This window comes from Aquarana catesbeiana, linkage group LG02 (assembly GCF_042186555.1).
Source record: "Aquarana catesbeiana isolate 2022-GZ linkage group LG02, ASM4218655v1, whole genome shotgun sequence".
NCBI classification, from domain to species: domain Eukaryota; kingdom Metazoa; phylum Chordata; class Amphibia; order Anura; family Ranidae; genus Aquarana; species Aquarana catesbeiana.
The window spans coordinates 355,938,569-355,954,684 of record NC_133325.1 but is presented as its reverse complement, the minus strand read 5'-3'; the positions used below and the strand labels follow the sequence as shown (position 1 = coordinate 355,954,684).

The 16,116-nt window shown below is 43.1% G+C and overlaps 1 protein-coding gene across 2 annotated transcripts in view; it reads left to right on the top strand.

Moving 5' to 3' along the window:
- The window catches only part of NF1 (neurofibromin 1), a 496,399-nt gene that overhangs the window by 320,350 nt on the left and 159,933 nt on the right, over positions 1-16,116 (top strand). The gene's annotated exons all lie outside the window — the stretch shown is intronic.

Here is a 16,116-nt window from a genome sequence, read left to right as displayed (position 1 = left end):
AATGTCCTTGAGATGTGTTTTCAGAAACATGCCTTTTTTGTGGATCCTGTAGTTCATTAAGTACTATTGGGGCCGTACTTATGCTTGAGAGTGACCTTTGTCTGCCCAGGATATCTTCATGGATGTTCCCATCTGCCAGTGGGGATGGTCCGGCCCAATTCTGGTCGGCTGTGTTCTCCTTTTTAAAATGTTTCCATATGATAATGCCAGCTATTGCTATTAACATGAATATTAAAAGGATTCCAATAACAAGTGCCGCTAGCCAGAGGTATTTCTCTCCCTCTGATCCATCATGATCCATATTATCTTTATCCATATTTTATGAATAATTTTACCTATAATAACAAGAAATTTGTCAGAAAAAAATAATGGGTTATGTTTCATCAGTAAGAGAAAAATCTTGCACAATATATGAAGCTAAACTTTTTATGACATTTTGATTAGAGATTTGAGTATAGTTAGAAGTAATGTTGTTTCACTTCAAAATATGCCTGTAGCTAGGACTTTAAAGTAGTTGTAAAGGCAGATGGTTTTTTATCTTAATACATTCTATGCATTAAGATAAAAAACATTTTGTGTGTAGCAGCCCCCCTAATACTTGAGCTCCCTCTCTATCCAGCGATAGTACGGCCCCAGTAGTACTTGATGAACTACAGGCTCCTCCTGATTGTCTGAGACACAGCAGCAGCACCATTGGCTCCCACTGCTGTCAATCAATATCAGCTAGACAATCAGGAGAGAGGGGGCAGGGCCGAACCGTGGCTCCATGTCTGAATTGATACACGGAGCTGCTGCTTGTCTCAGGTGCCCCCATAGCAAGCTACTTTCTGTGGGGGCACTCGACAGGAGGGAGGGGCCAGGAGTACCGAAGTGGGACCCGAGAAGAGGAGGATCTGAGCTGCTCCAGTGCAAAACCACTGCACAGAGCAGGTAAGTATAACATGTTTGTTATTTTTAAAGAAAAAAAAAGACTTTCTTTTTCATACATCATGGGAGACAGGGTCAGGCTAATATTCATCACCTGCTTGGATTATACTTCATCATTAGGTGAATGGACACTGATAGTCCAAAGGTCTTCAGACAGGAAGTGATCTCCTATATAACCCCTCCCATACAGGAAGTACTTTAGTTTTTTTACCAGTGTCTGCAAGGTGGATGGCACAGTTTGTTTAGTTTGTCTAGTCCCACAAATGGTTCCAAAATGAATCAAGGGATTGACCGATCGGATCCATTTGACACCGTCTTTTATGCTTAGATAAATGGTACCCGAGCCTCGAAAAGAAGACTCAAGATCCTGTGAGGTTTTGCCTGTAATTCGGCCCCTGGGCGCTTGACCCTGGGGAGTGGAAATCCTGGACACTACAGCGCTAAGGCATTTCCTGCAGGTGCTGTACAGGTCCAAGGGAGTGGACCGTAAACATGAAAAGGGTACCCAGTCCTTGAAGGTCCAAGTGACAGGAACCCGCCGTGAAGGGTGATGATTGGGCCCTTAGTTTCTATGTGGCCCTGCTCCTGGACGGCTAAGTGAAACCCCTTTATTTTATTATTGTGGGGTGTCCCAGTGATTGTAGCAATCAGTCAAGCTAGCTAGAAGCTGGACACCTGTGTACGGTGACCATACAGGGGAGTTTTGGGCTAGCTGTGGGTGTTTGCAAAGTGTATCTTTTTTGCTTGTGTCTGGCTGTTTTTTACCTGTATGATGGCGCATGACGGTGCGCCATTTCGCCTTGGTTCGCTATGGCGGAAGAATTTGGCGGCCATGGCGCACACTGCTTTGCCGCACATGTGCCGTAGCCTTTATCTGGGCGTACGAAGATTCGTGTCATACGCGAATACAGTCACACCCATTCCCCCGGGACCACGCACATGCACGCACAGAATGTTCCGGCACACACCCAGCTTATTTAAGCTGTGTAGGCCAAGCATGTGCTTCCGGAAGGCAGCTGTGGGGCACAGAGCAGGCTCTAAACAGACACTTGCAGTGGTTAATTTTTCCTTACCCGGGTCACGTTATTCACCAGGTGATGCTTGGCAGGCTAAAGGTGCTTAGCAGGATTGTTGCATAGGGGCTTGGTGAGCCCTATTAGAGGGTCTCCCTTCTGAGGTGTTTTAATACTACACCCAAGTACTCTTTGTTTGTGGCTGTTAAATGTCTTCCAAAAAGAGGAGTGGGACTAACAACACAGGGAAGGGCACACCTATGTCGTCAGTATTTCCTGATGAACCTAGTCGTATCCCTAGTGTTGTATCCCCTGAAAGACCAGAGGCTTCCGGGCAATCTGAGCCGCTGCGCCTATCTGGTATTGTGCCTACAATCAACAATGCTGCTTCACCCTTTATCACTAAGGATGAACTGTCCTCAGCACTAGCCGGGTTAGAGCACAGAATTGCTGGCATGATTGCCTCCATCCCGCAGGGTGGCAGAAAGCGTAACAGATCCCCCTCCGCAGTCTCCTAGACTGGAGCAGGAATGGGTTGAGGATGGGGAAGAGCTTAAAGCTCAGGATTCGGTGGAGTGCCCGGCAGATGAGTCTGCTTCTGAGCAATCTGGACAAGAAGATATCCAGTCGATGTCTGCCTCTGTCACAGAGGCTTTTGATCCTGACGCTGATGGAAATGGTTCGTTCTGCCTTTAAGTTGCCTCTTGCAGAGGTGACTGAGCCCCCATGTTCCTCTTTGGGATCCCTGAGGCCTCTTCAGGTCACACAGACTTTCCCTCTACACCCCCTGTTGGAACAGGCAGTGTATGCTGATTGGGAACATCCTGACAGGGCTTTTGTTCCTCCTAAGAGGTTTTCCTTTTATATCCCATGGATTAAAAGTTTGTTAAAAAATGGAGCATGCCAGCCGTAGCTGCAGCAGTCTCTTCCTTAAACAAGAACCTAACTTGTCCGGTAGATGACGCACAGGACTTGAAAGACCCTGTTGACGAGAAATTGGAGTTATTATTAAAGGCTTCCTTTTCTTTGGCCAGTTCAGCTATTCAGCCAGCTGTTGCAGCAATTGGTATTTGCCTGTCAGGAGGATGATCTGCCTGAAAGTAAGACCGATATTCCTCAAGCGCTGTGTTTTGCTGTTGATGCTTTAAAGGATTCAATACAGCAGGTTTCTTGTCTGGCTCTCTTGTCTGTACATATGCGCAGACTTTTATGGCTTAAGAACTGGTCAGCCGAGCTTCCTTGTAAAAAGTTATTGGCAAGTTTCCCGTTTCAGGGGGAACGTTTATTTGATGATCACTTGGACAAATCTATCCAAAAGATTTGTGAAGAAAAGTACCAGACGTCCCTAGTTTAAAAACCCAGAGACTGCTTCCTCAAATGTCTCAGTGTCAGGGCGGTTCCGCTGCCAACAGGGCGCTAGGGCCTGGGGCAAGCCGCAGGGCCAGAGAAAGCCCTGGGTCCAAAATTCTTCTTAACCTAGCACCAAGCCCTCCTTTTGAGGGGACGGCCCCACTCCATTTGGAAAACAACAATTCAGGATGAGTGGGTCACCTCAATTATATCTCGCGGTTACAAGCTGGAGTTGCGGCGGTTCCCCTCAGAGGTTTCTAACATCCAGCGTTCCCTCGGATCCTCCAAAAAGAAACTTATTGCTTCAGGCACTACATTATCTAGTGCATTAAGGAGTGATTGTAGCGGGTTCTGTATTCGAAAGGGGCACAGGGTTTTATGCAAACCTGTTTACGGTTCAGAAACCAAACGGGGACACAAGGCCCATTTTGGACCTAAGGTCCCTGAACAAGTATCTATTAATACAGTCCTTTCGGATGGAGTCTGTCTGTTCAGTAGTAACCTCACTCCAGAGGGGAGACTTTCTAGCCTCCATCGATATAAAAGACGCACGTACCTATCTTTCAGCCTCATCAGAGGTTCCTACGTTTTGCAGTAGAGGAACGTCATTTTTAGTGTTTGGTTCTACCCTTCGGGTTTGTGAACACCCCTGGAGCTGTAGCAAAGCACCAGTACTGGGTCTTTTAAGGGCCCAAGGGATCCTGGTGCTCGGGTATCTGGATGACCTCCTGCTCAAAGATCACTCGGTACTGGCTCTAGAACAGAGCATAATATACACAGTGCGGTATTTCAAAAGTTTAGGCTGTATCATAAATACCAAAAAGTCAGCCTTGAGACCGGCTCAAAGTCTAAAGTATTTAGCTCTGATCCTAAACACGGTCCAAGCAAGAGTATTCTTGCCACCTGTAAGGATCTGTGCCCTGAAGGATCAGGTGCATCAGATAAGCGGTACTAGACAACCCTCCATTCTGCTCTGGATGTGTCTTCTAGGGAGGATGGTATCCTCTGCGGCAGTGCCCTATGCCCAGTTCCATTCCAGGCACTTACAACAAGACATCTGGTCGGCTTGGAACAGAGGAAGAAAAGCCCTGGATTATCCAATGTGCTCATCTCCTCAGGCATGCTTAAGCCTAAGCTGGTGGTTGCAGGATCAGAACCTGCGAAAGGGAAAATCCTTTCTCCCGGGAACTTGGCGAGTACCAACTACAGATGCCAGTTTCTCTGGCTGGGGGGCGACCCTAAACGGGCTTACAGCTCGGGAAATGGTCAGTGACAGAGCAGACCCTGCCCATCAACGTCCTAGAATTACGGGCAGTACATCTGGCCCTACGGTCCTGGACAGTGGAGATTCAGAACTGCCCCATCAGGGTTCAGTCCGACAATGCCACGGCAGTGGCCTACGGTATATAAACCGCAAAGTTATAAATCTTGTATAATAATAAAAAAAAAGGTGGTACCAGCAGTTGTTCAGCTCTGAAGGAGGTGAACTACATACTAGACTGGGCAGAGGGACATATGCCGATTTATATCGGCAGTCTATATCCCGGGAGTAGAGAACTGGAAGGCAGATTTTCTCAGCCGCCACCAGATCTGCCCGGGGGAATGGTCCCTACACCCAGAGGTGTTCCAGGAAATTTGCCAACGTTGGGGATGGCCAGAGGTCCACCTACTGGCATCCAGGTTCAACAAGCTACAGCAGTTTGTGTCTCGAACAAGAGATCCTCTGGCAATTGGAGCAGATGCTCTGATAGTTCCATGGAGCCAGTACTCCCTGGTTTATGCTTTCCCTCCGTTCCACATTTGTTGCGCAGGATTTGGAGAGAGGGCGTTCCAGTCATTCTGGTGGCACCAGCCTAGCCCAGAAGGTCCTGGTTCCCGGAAATTGTGAGACTGACAATAGACGGGTTATGAACGCTTCCATGTCACCCCGATCTACTGTCTCAAGGTCGTCCTATATTCCACCCCAATTTTACAGCCTCTTAATTTGACAGCATGGCTATTGATGCCTGGGTGTTAAAGGACCGTGGCATCTCGGGACCAGTGGTGTCTACTCTAGCGAATGCTAGAAAAGCTGTCACTAGGAAGAATTATCATAAGGTCTGGAACACTTGTATTGCTTGGTGTGAAGCCAGAAAATGGTATCCTTGGAAATATGTGATTGGGAGAATTCTCTTTTGTACAGTCAGCTGTGGAAATCAAATGGCTTGGAGTGCAATCAGAGGTCAATTTTCCACCCTATCCGTATTCTTCCAAAGGTCTTTAGCCTCCCTTTCAGTGATCCGAACCTTTATGCAAGGGGCAATTCGCTTGCTCCCCCACCCCCCACCCCCAATTGGGGCACCTATGTGTCCTTGGGACTTGAACTTGGTGATGTCTGTGTTAGAGAAACAACCATTTGAACCTATTAAGGAAATTCCATTAGAGCCCTTTCACACTGGGGCGGGGGCGGCGTCGGCGGTAAAACGCCGCTATTATTAGCGCCGTTTTACCGTCGGTATGCGGCCGCTAGCGGGGCGGTTTTACCCCCCGCTAGCGGCCGAGAAAGGGTTAAATACCACCGCAAAGCGTCTCTGCAGAGGCGCTTTGCTTACGGTATAGCTGCGCCGTCCCATTGATTTCAATGGGCAGGAGCGGTATACACACCGCTCCTTCACCGCTCCGAAGATGCTGCTGGCAGGACTTTTTTTACCGTCCTGCCAGCGCATCGCTCCAGTGTGAAAGCCCTCGAGCTTTCACACTGGAATGAAAGTAGCGGCACTTTTGGGTCGGTTTGCAGGCGCTATTATTAGCGCAATAGTGCCTGCAAACCTCCCCAGTGTGAAAGGGCTCTAAGACTTGCTGTCACGCAAGCTAGCCTTCATGATGGCTATCACCTTTGCTAGAAGGGTGTCGGAGTTGGCGGCCCTTTCATGCAGGGAACCATACTTGATCCTTCACCATGACAGTCATGCTACGACCTGTTCCATCCTTTTTGCCAAAAGTGGTGTCGGCCTTTCATTTAAATCAGGACGTTATTTTGCCTTCTTTTTTCTCTCAGCCTCATTCGGCGGAAGAGAGACTACTGCATTCTTTGGACGTTGTCCGGGCAGTCAAGATTTATTTGTCTAGATCTGCGGAAATCCGAGGATCAGACTTTTTTTTTTTGTTTTTTTTATTTTACCAAAAGGACCCAAGAAGGGACGGGCGGCTTCCAAAGCTTCCATTGCCAATTGGGTCCGTCAGTTGGTCATTCAGGTGTACGGTCTGAAACATAAAGCTCCCCCTTTAGGGTGAGAGCTCATTCTACCAGGGGTGTAGGAACCACCTGGGCTTTTTGCCATCAGGTATCTGTGGCTCAGATTTGTAAGGCTGCTACCTGGTCTTCAGTGCATATGTTCACCAAATATTATAAAGTGGATGTTCGAGTAGCCGAGGATTCTGCTTTCGGCCGCAGTGTACTCTGGGCTGCCATATAAGTTCTGATTACTATTGTTTGGCAGGGTGTCTTCCTCCCCTCAAGGCTATTGCTCTGGGACATCCCAGAAGGTAATGAATATTAGCCTGACTCTGTGTCCCATGTTACATAGTAGGTGAGGTTGAAAAAAGACACAAGTCCTTCAAGTCCAACCTATGTGTGTGATTATGTGTCAGTATTACATTGTATATCCCTGTATGTTGCGGTCATTCAGGTGATTATCTAATAGTTTCTTGAAGCTACCAATGCTCCCCGCTGAGACCACCGCCTGTGGAAGGGAATTCCACATCCTTACCGCTCTTACAGTAAAGAACCCTCTACGTAGTTTAAGGTTAAACCTCTTTTCTTCTAATTGTAATGAGTGGCTACGAGTCTTATTAAACTCTCTTCTGTTGTATGAAAGAGACGTCATACTTGCCTGTAAAATCCTTTTCTTTGAGTACATTATGGGGCACAGATATCCCTCCCCTCTTTTTTGAGGATTTAGTGCTTGCTACAAAACTAAAGTACTTCCTCTATGGGGGGGTAGGGGTGGTGGTATATAGGGGATCACTTCCTGTCTGAAGACCTTTGGTCTACCAGTGTCCATTCACCTAATGATGAAGTGTAACCCAGCAGGTAATTAATATTAGCCTAACTGTGTCCCATGATGTACTCAAAGAAAAGGATTTTACTGGTAAGTATGATGTAAAAATCCTATTTTAGTATCACTTTAAGATCTGTATCCATTAAGTGGAGAGATGGATATACAGCACTGGTGGATTTTTAAAGAAGAATTACTGGTATGTATATTTTAACATAGTTACATTTTCCAGCTTGAACCAATGTAACTATGCATATACCATACCTGGCTGATCCCCCTAGAATTCAGTAAAATACATTGCTACTCCAGTGATCTCCACTTGTTCGGGGTCCTGTGCTGAGTGGCCACCCTACTGTATTCTGAACGCAGGAGGTCAGTCGCTTGGCACCAATGGCATTTAGAGAATGTTTTGCAGTAGTATTATCTACATCAGTAATATCCAGCTTCCAGGGTGATTTTATGTATGAATATCAATACCTGGAATTCTTCTTTAATCTCTATTTACAGCACTGTTTGTTTTCCTCACTTTGGGGTAACTTTGTATTTGTAGTAAGTTAGGTACACACTAGTTGTATTTCTAACAAAAGGTTTTGTCTTTAAAACTTCATTTTCTAAATGTTAGTGGGGTGCAATTGACATTAGTTTTTTGACCACAGTGTCAAGAAAAGTCAAAGGACAGGATGGAAATTTGTTTGCAAATGAATGAATTTCTAACAGTGTATGTGGTTTTTGTGTGGTAAAGACTATTGACTCCAAAATTGATAGTTAAACAAGCGAAGTACCTTGAACAATATTCGTCAGGATATTGAATGTACTGAGTTTTTTTGTACAAATTTGTGTTAAAAAAAATCATACGTGTATACTTTAGACACCAGAATTCCACTTCCTCCTGTTAGCCTCTATTTTTACTATCTCTTTATGACTGTGCGGTATCTACTGTGCATCCACATTTTCATTACAAGATTGCTTGCTTACTGTTGTGTGTTTGCATTTTTTATTTATTTTTTTTATTAAATAGGGTATTCGCCTTCCTGTGTTGGTGTGTAATTGGGTGCATAACTGTTTAATTTCATGACAAAATGTACATTGCACAGTGGTCCTCTGCATGTTGTATTTTGTATGCAGGGTTTATTTTTCCTACTTTACCAAAAAGAGACAGTTGTTATCGGGCAGTAATCTGAATTTCCATTCATAAATTATAGCTGTAGAGACCTAATCACCAGTTTTTATTGGCAACTATTGAACTAGTCAGCTCTGACGGCTGCTATCTTTTTGTTTGCTTAGATTTCCATCCTGATAACATGCACCGAACCTAAAGTGGAAAAGTGCTATTAAACCCAAAACTAAAAAATCTAAATATTGCATCTTACCAATAAGATGTGGTGGCTGCATTATTATTATTTTTTAATAGGCTCTTTCCCCTTGGTTATCTGGCCAGTAACCACACTTCCTGTATAGACTGCTTACACTTTGGTTGAAGCAGTATATGAGCACTTTTTGGACAGCAGTATTGTCAGTTTTGGGGTAGGGGAGTTTTAGATGTTTTAGCAGATTTAGCCTAGGTTCACACTGAGTGCAGGAATGAAATCGTGTGAGTTCAGCTGAACTCGCCCAATTTCATTCCTGCATGTCAGTCCCAATTTCGGGGACGATTTCAGACATCTGTGCGGGTTTTTGCACAGATGTCAATGGAAATCGCACCCAGTACAGAAACTACTTTTGTAAATCAGTGCGGCGCCTCACCGATTAGGACAGTTCCATTGCTGCTGATTTGGCATGTCAAATCGCATGCCAAATTGCACCAAAGTGAACCAGGGCTTACACTAACAAATTTGAGCAGGACTCCAGCTCAAACTTTATAATCAGTTACAGCAGTTTTTTTTGTTTTTTTTTCCTTTTGGGATAAAGGTTTTACTTAAAACGGATCATTGTAAGCACCCTTATCAGTGGTAAATGGTTTGTCTCATCCCTGTAACTTATACATCTGCATGAGCATATTCTTTTGAATAACAGACTGGCTGGATCACCAGATGAAAATAGAAGAAAGCCTAAGGCCCCTTTCATACTACTGCGACTTCGCGGCCGCAACATTGACGCAATTTTGCTGCGATTTCAAGGGATGCACATCAACTCGCATCAAAGTCAGACCAAAGTAGTACACGGACTACAAGTCAGCACAAGTCTGATCATTGGAGGAGAGCAGGCTGAGTTCTGTCTTGCTTAGTGTGGTCAGTTTTTAATTGGAAAGCAGAGGGACTGTCAGGAACACCAGGGATTTTGCACAAAGGAAGCAATACAAAGAGAACAGGACACTTATTCATCCACATACATTATATAGCTGGCACATATCGGGAATATGAAATGTTGGGTTTGCATATTTCTTAATACCTGCAAGATGTAGTGGTTAGTTTATGGGTATGGACCATTCATTGCTCTCTATGGAGCGACATGTGTCTGCTGACACCTGCCAATATCCGATCCTGTCCGCTAAAAACAGATGGGCATCCGTTCCCCCATCCGTCTGGCACAGCCCATAGAGGACAGTGGGCTGTGTCCACTTTTCACCAGCAGAATCGATGCAGACCTGTCATCCACTTACTCAGCAGGGATCAGCAGCAAGATCCACTGGTGAGCAGGCGGTTCCGCAGACTCGGCCAGTGTAAATGAGGCCCAACTCAAAAGTAAGATTGTAATGTTATAATATATTTTGGAAATTCAGATAATTTCATAAACTGAGTCTAGGTTTGGTTTGTTGAAGCAGTTTTTTGCTGAGGTTTCTTCTTATACTATAAAAGGCCCAATGGTTGTGTGGAAACCAGTTCGCTTGTGTTTGCCACCTTTGCTCCCCTGTAGAGCACCGGGACCCCCAAAACCTCTTCTGCTTCTCTTCATCTTCCTGGGCAACAGGTCAAAATCTCCCTGTTTCATTCACATCATGCACCATACTATTGGCTTATGACTAAGGTGATAATGAGTTTCAGGCGGGGGAAAAGGCATGTGCCAGAACCAGTGACCAAGAAGCTGGTTGGTATTTGCAATTTTAAGCACAGCTGCCTATGGGGTACTACAGTGCTCTACAGGGGATCAGGGGAAACTTGCAGCCACCTGGAGTACACCACTAACCAGTGTTGCTTTGTACAGATGCATTTGATGATTTGTTTTATTACATAATTGAATTGTCTATCTAGACTACCACCTTGTTTCTAAAAGTTTTCCTTTAATTTTAACATAAAATCCTTAGTTAAAGGAAGTATATGATAGGTTTTCTATGTGGTTCACTTGAGGCATTATTAAACAAGGCTGAAATTATTAATTTATGGAAAACCTTTTCAGGGATGCTGTCATAACTAGGGAAAAAAAGAAACTTGTATGTAAAATGGTTGTAAAGGCAGAGCATTTTTTTACCTTAATGCATTTTTTGCATTAAGATAAAAAACATTCCAGGGGAGTATGGGCCCCCTCACCCCCCCTATACTTATCTGACTCCTATCTCAATCCAGCGCTGTGCCCGTCTGCAGCAGCGCTGGTGTCTCACTCTAAAAATTGGTGGCGCTATATAAATAACTGTTATATATATTAAACTATATCCGTATATAACTCAAACATTCTGCATTTATTGATGGCTAATACAGAACAAGACTCTACTATTGCTGTGAAGTTACACTGTAGGACTGTCATCACTGGATTAATTGTAGTTGTCAGCAATTCTGTTTTATTGTTATTTCATACCAGTGACCAAAAGAGACCCTTGATCTCCTCAAATACTCCGATTGTATTTAATTTTTGGTGCTACTTGCATGGTATAGTCCAAAGACCATACAAGAAAAAAAAAATACTTGAATTTGGAGAACTGTTGCTTTGTTCGTTGTCCCACTTGATGACTTTGTGATGGGTATCTTGCCATAAAACTAGTCTAACCCTATATAGTATACCCCCCCACTTCTAAATGTAAAATGGCTAATTTTAACCTAAAAAAATTAAAATGGGAAGAAAAAAAGATTTTTACCCCAGACCCTTAGGAAGCCTTAGAGAGACACCAGTGAATGCAGATTGATGGGGTGAGAGGGGTCTATGATTGTTACTTCATGTTCCACTTTAAGCACTCTGTATTATGATTTGTTACGATGTACAAACTAATGATAGAAGTATGGATTATATAGTAATTTTGTGACAACACAGTTTACGGAAATGCACTTCATATGCACTGTATAACTGTCTATAGATTTTAAAGCCTAAACAGAAATTTCTATTTTTACTTTTTGGACAACTAACTTGTGTAAACTTAAAATGGCTTTTACTGGAAAAGTGAAGTAAATTTGGTAACAGCCTTATTTGTAACCTTTATGCAAGATCTCTACATAAAATGAACTTGCAGTTCAGTGGATGAAAGAGTCATAAACAGCCCACATTTTCTAGAAAGTATTTTCCTGCACTCGCTGTTGGACAATTCCCTTTGTAGTCAGTAATACTCAGACAGTACTAACTAAAGGATTTTTTCATCTACAAGCAGTGAGATTTGATTCTGTTCTTATGCGTGTTTCCTCTGCTTTATGATGACACTACCAAATACTGTTTTTAGTTTTGAATATAATGTAGGTGTAAGGTCTTTACTACTGTCTACCCCAGTAGGGTCCCCAAAATAAATGAATAATGCTATGGAGACACTGAACAGTTTCAAGTAAAAGCGTACTTACCAGTTTATACAGAGGTTGTCTGCTGTGAGTTTGTCAAACGAAGTGAAATTGAGAAGACTGTTTTAGTGAAGTGCAGATGTAACGGCTTGAGTCACATCAAAAGGAAGTTCATGAGAGTTTCAGGAAATGTGTTGATGTGAAATCGCTTAGCCATTTTTAAGATGGTGGGTTTTGCAATGTGTTTACTGGAAGTGTGTTGCTGATAAGGGTTAAGGCAAAGATTGTTACCCAATAGTGAAGGCAATAGTAACTTCGACAGTTATATGCTGTATCTACACACAATATGGTTCCCAGTGGGTTAAATCATATTACCAGGAAGGGACAGGATGTTGTACATGAAGCTTGACCTTCCAAGTCAAAATTAAAATGTGTAGTAGTATTTCTTTGGGTCAGGAATAAATTCTGATTAAGTCTTTTAATCAGGTCGATGCAATATATTGCGTAGTAATGGTTCAGATTTCTTTAGCCAGTAGGTGAAGTTTTATACCTTTCAATTGTGTTCTAGAGACTGCATAAAGTACATATGACTTCACCATTGTAACAAAATTTCTTCTTTCGTTTTAACCTCGCATGTCCTGCTTTTGAAAAGATGAGGTTTTGTTTTACTTTGGTCAACTGGTGGATGCTAGAACCAAATACTGTGTTCTTTCCAATACCATCAGGCAGTTATCTGTAAATATGCACACATTCTTTCGCAAACTCCCTTCAATTTTTCATATTGATGACATTCGAAAGAACCTGCTTGACGCGTCCATCCTTTAAGGGTGCGATTTCCCAGATCTTTAAATTTCTCCATCCCTGCTCAAGCTCCAGTTTGGCACTCCTATATGAAAAAGTGGGAACAGATTCTGGGGCAAGAGTCACCTCTGAAGACCTGTAAAATTATACGGGCACAGATCTCTTAAAAGCCCAATTTGCACCTTTATATAGGGAAACTAGTACAAAATCCTCTTGTACCAAACCCTGGAACTTCTCTACTCCATATGTCTCTCAGCCAATAAGTGCTGCTGGCACTGGAAGAAGCAGCTGGGAACAATACAATACACCACATCTACTGGTCCTGCCCCATACGCATACCCTATTGGCAGATCAACCCTCATCCATTCCCTCTTTGGATCCTGGATCCCCTTTAACCCTAAAACTTTTCTCTTAGGTCTCCCCCTCAAACATTTTCTAAATCCGCTTTAAAAAAAAAAAACAAAAAAAAAAAACCTGCAACTCAATTTCTAACAACTGTGAGGTGCTTAGCTGAGCCTTCCTCCTTGGTCAAGTTGCATACAAGGACCCAAAATTTTAAGCGGATGGAATACCTTAACACCTCTCTGAATATCTCCTTACACGATCACAACCGAGTCTCAGAATCTCCTCTTGGGGACTCCCTCTCACTTGATCTACCCTAGAGCCAAGGTCTCTCTGAAACATGTCACAGCTCCTTTTCCGGTGAAAGTAGATCTCTAATAGAGAGTTTGCTTCTTATTTAGAAAGCTGCCGAAGTGCATATACCTATGGTCTTTTTGACATTTATCCATGAACTTTTTAGGATGGTGTTTACTAAAGGATGTATTTATTACATTTGAGGTTAATATACCTGTTGGCGCTTACTTTATTACAATTTTGCAGTAAAACGGTCTTAGCCCGCTGTTAGCAGACATTCCTTAGCCGGTCCTGGTCCATCAACCCGGATGTCTGGATCGGCAGCTAGCTCAACCTTTCAGCGAGCCACTGGAAGACTGATAGTCACTGGCTCTCTGGAGACTGAATACCGAGAACTGAGCGATCGGTGTTCTTCGATTGCTCAGTTCTCACTGTAGAGCTTGTTAGTAAGTATGATTGTTTATTTTTTTGCATTCCCAAGCTTCTCTTTTAAATTTGATTGATTTTGATGTCATGCCACCTCTCGGTATCATATGTCTTGGAACCCCTAGTACTCATTCTGCAAGGTTGTTCTGTGTTTTCGTTTTCTTTCTTCGTTTTCCAAAAAATTGTTGCAACAAACGAGATCTGCAAAATACTCGCTGTGCCTCATGGCAAATACCTTGGGGTGTCTACTTTCCGGAAATTAGTCATTTGAGGAATGTTTTTTTTACTATCCTGGTATTTCAGGGCCTACAAAACTGTGTTAGGTAGTCAGGAAGTGAAATAAGGAAATAACTCCCTTTAAAAGCCTGAAGGTGCTTATTGGATTTTGGGGTTCTGTATGTAGCTAGACTGCCAAAAATGTCTTGCATCTGGTATCTTTTTACTCGGGAGAAGTAGAAGAATGTGCTAGCATGTGTCAGGGCTGATCCTGCTGATACTGTGTTTTTGGGGACACTATACTATTGGGGATGCTAGTATAGTTCTGATCAAAGAGAGTGATCTGTTTAGACACTATACTAGTAATGGAAGGTTTATAAAGTGTGTGATAATGTTACTGGCGATTAAAAAATTTATTTTTTGATGTGGTGGGCAAACTGACGCCAACGCTATATGGCATTGCATGTGACACTAATACAGTGATCGGAATCTGTACACTGTACTATGACACTGTGACGGGTCAGTGACCGGGTTAACTGGGGGCAATCGGGTTAAAAAGAGAATATGTGGCAGGAAAACTGTCGCTATCTGGGATTGAGGCTAACGCTTTCTGACGTCACTCTTGACACTAATAGTGATCAGTAAAAAAACAAAAAAACGCTGTACACTTTTAATGACACTGACAGGGCAGTGAAAGGGTTAACAGGAGGGGGGTGATCAGGGGATTAAATGTGCCTAACTATGTGTGTTAGTGTCAGTGTAGTGCTTACACTCACTGTATGATCTCGCTGTGTTTGTAAACACAAGCACAGGAAGATTTGTGGTTTGCTAGAACTGATCAGCAGGTCCAAGTCAAAAATCGTTGGCCTGGGCGTGGTATCTGGTGCTGGATCGAATTGCAGCACCGCCAAGCCGGCAGGCACATTCCCTCCGGCTCAAGGACACACTTGGCACACAGCTGTCGCCCTGTAGCAGTAAACCTAAAGTGATACTAAATTATATCCATATTTTCCAAAAAATAATCCATACACATTCTCTGGTGGCCCTGTAATCCTTTTTTCATAAAATCATTTCTGATTGTGTATGTGTGTTGTTTTTTTTGTTTTTTTTTTATAACACATCTGCTTATAACGAAAACACACAATTATAATCGATAAAGCAAAAGCAGCGCTCATTCGGTGTATAGCAAGCAATGGGGGGAAAACCGAACTTAGGACTTTAATTGGGATGCAAGGGAAAGTTTGCGCCCCCATCCTTAATATCATGAAAAAGAGGGGTGGAGTTTGGGACTTTAAATGAAGTGCGCATGATGCAGCCCAATCACCCCTCACAGAGGTGCAAACATATGTATGTTTATTGAGGACCAATGATCAACACGGCATAAAAACGCATTGCATGCATTAGACATAAAATCGCATATAGACAATAAATCTATGTGTATACAACCATGGGACATGGGTAGGTACAATTATGCATCTTAATCCCCCAAACAAGTTAAAAGTCATGTGAAGTAAATAACATCTGAAAATTGGTCAATGTGTGTTTGAGGCATCAAAGGCAGGCCCAAGCTTTTTATACATCTTTTATAGAATGTAGATGCATCTGGCTCCTGAAGAGTGGATTGAAGTCCATGAAACGCAGCGTCGGGCCTACCTTTGATGCATCAAACACACATTGATCAATTTTCAGATGTTTTTTACTTCACATGACTTTTATCTTGTTTGGGGGATTAAGATGCATAATTGTACCTACCCATGTCCCATGGTTGTATATACATAGATTTATTGTCTATATGCGATTTTATGTCTAATGCATGCAATGCGTTTTTATGCCATGTTGATCATTGGTCCTCAATAAACATACATATGTTTGCACCTCTGTGAGTGTGATTGGGCTGCATCATGCGCACCTCATTTAAAGTCCCAATCCCCCCCTCCCTCTTTTTCATTCGGTGTATAGCACACCTTCTGAATAATTCATGATTGCACCCTATGAAATGTGTGTCCTTATAAGCTTTCTCCTCTGAGTGTGTCTTTGGGTATTAGTCGGGTGCATAAAGTAATCCTTCACCCAACCCCG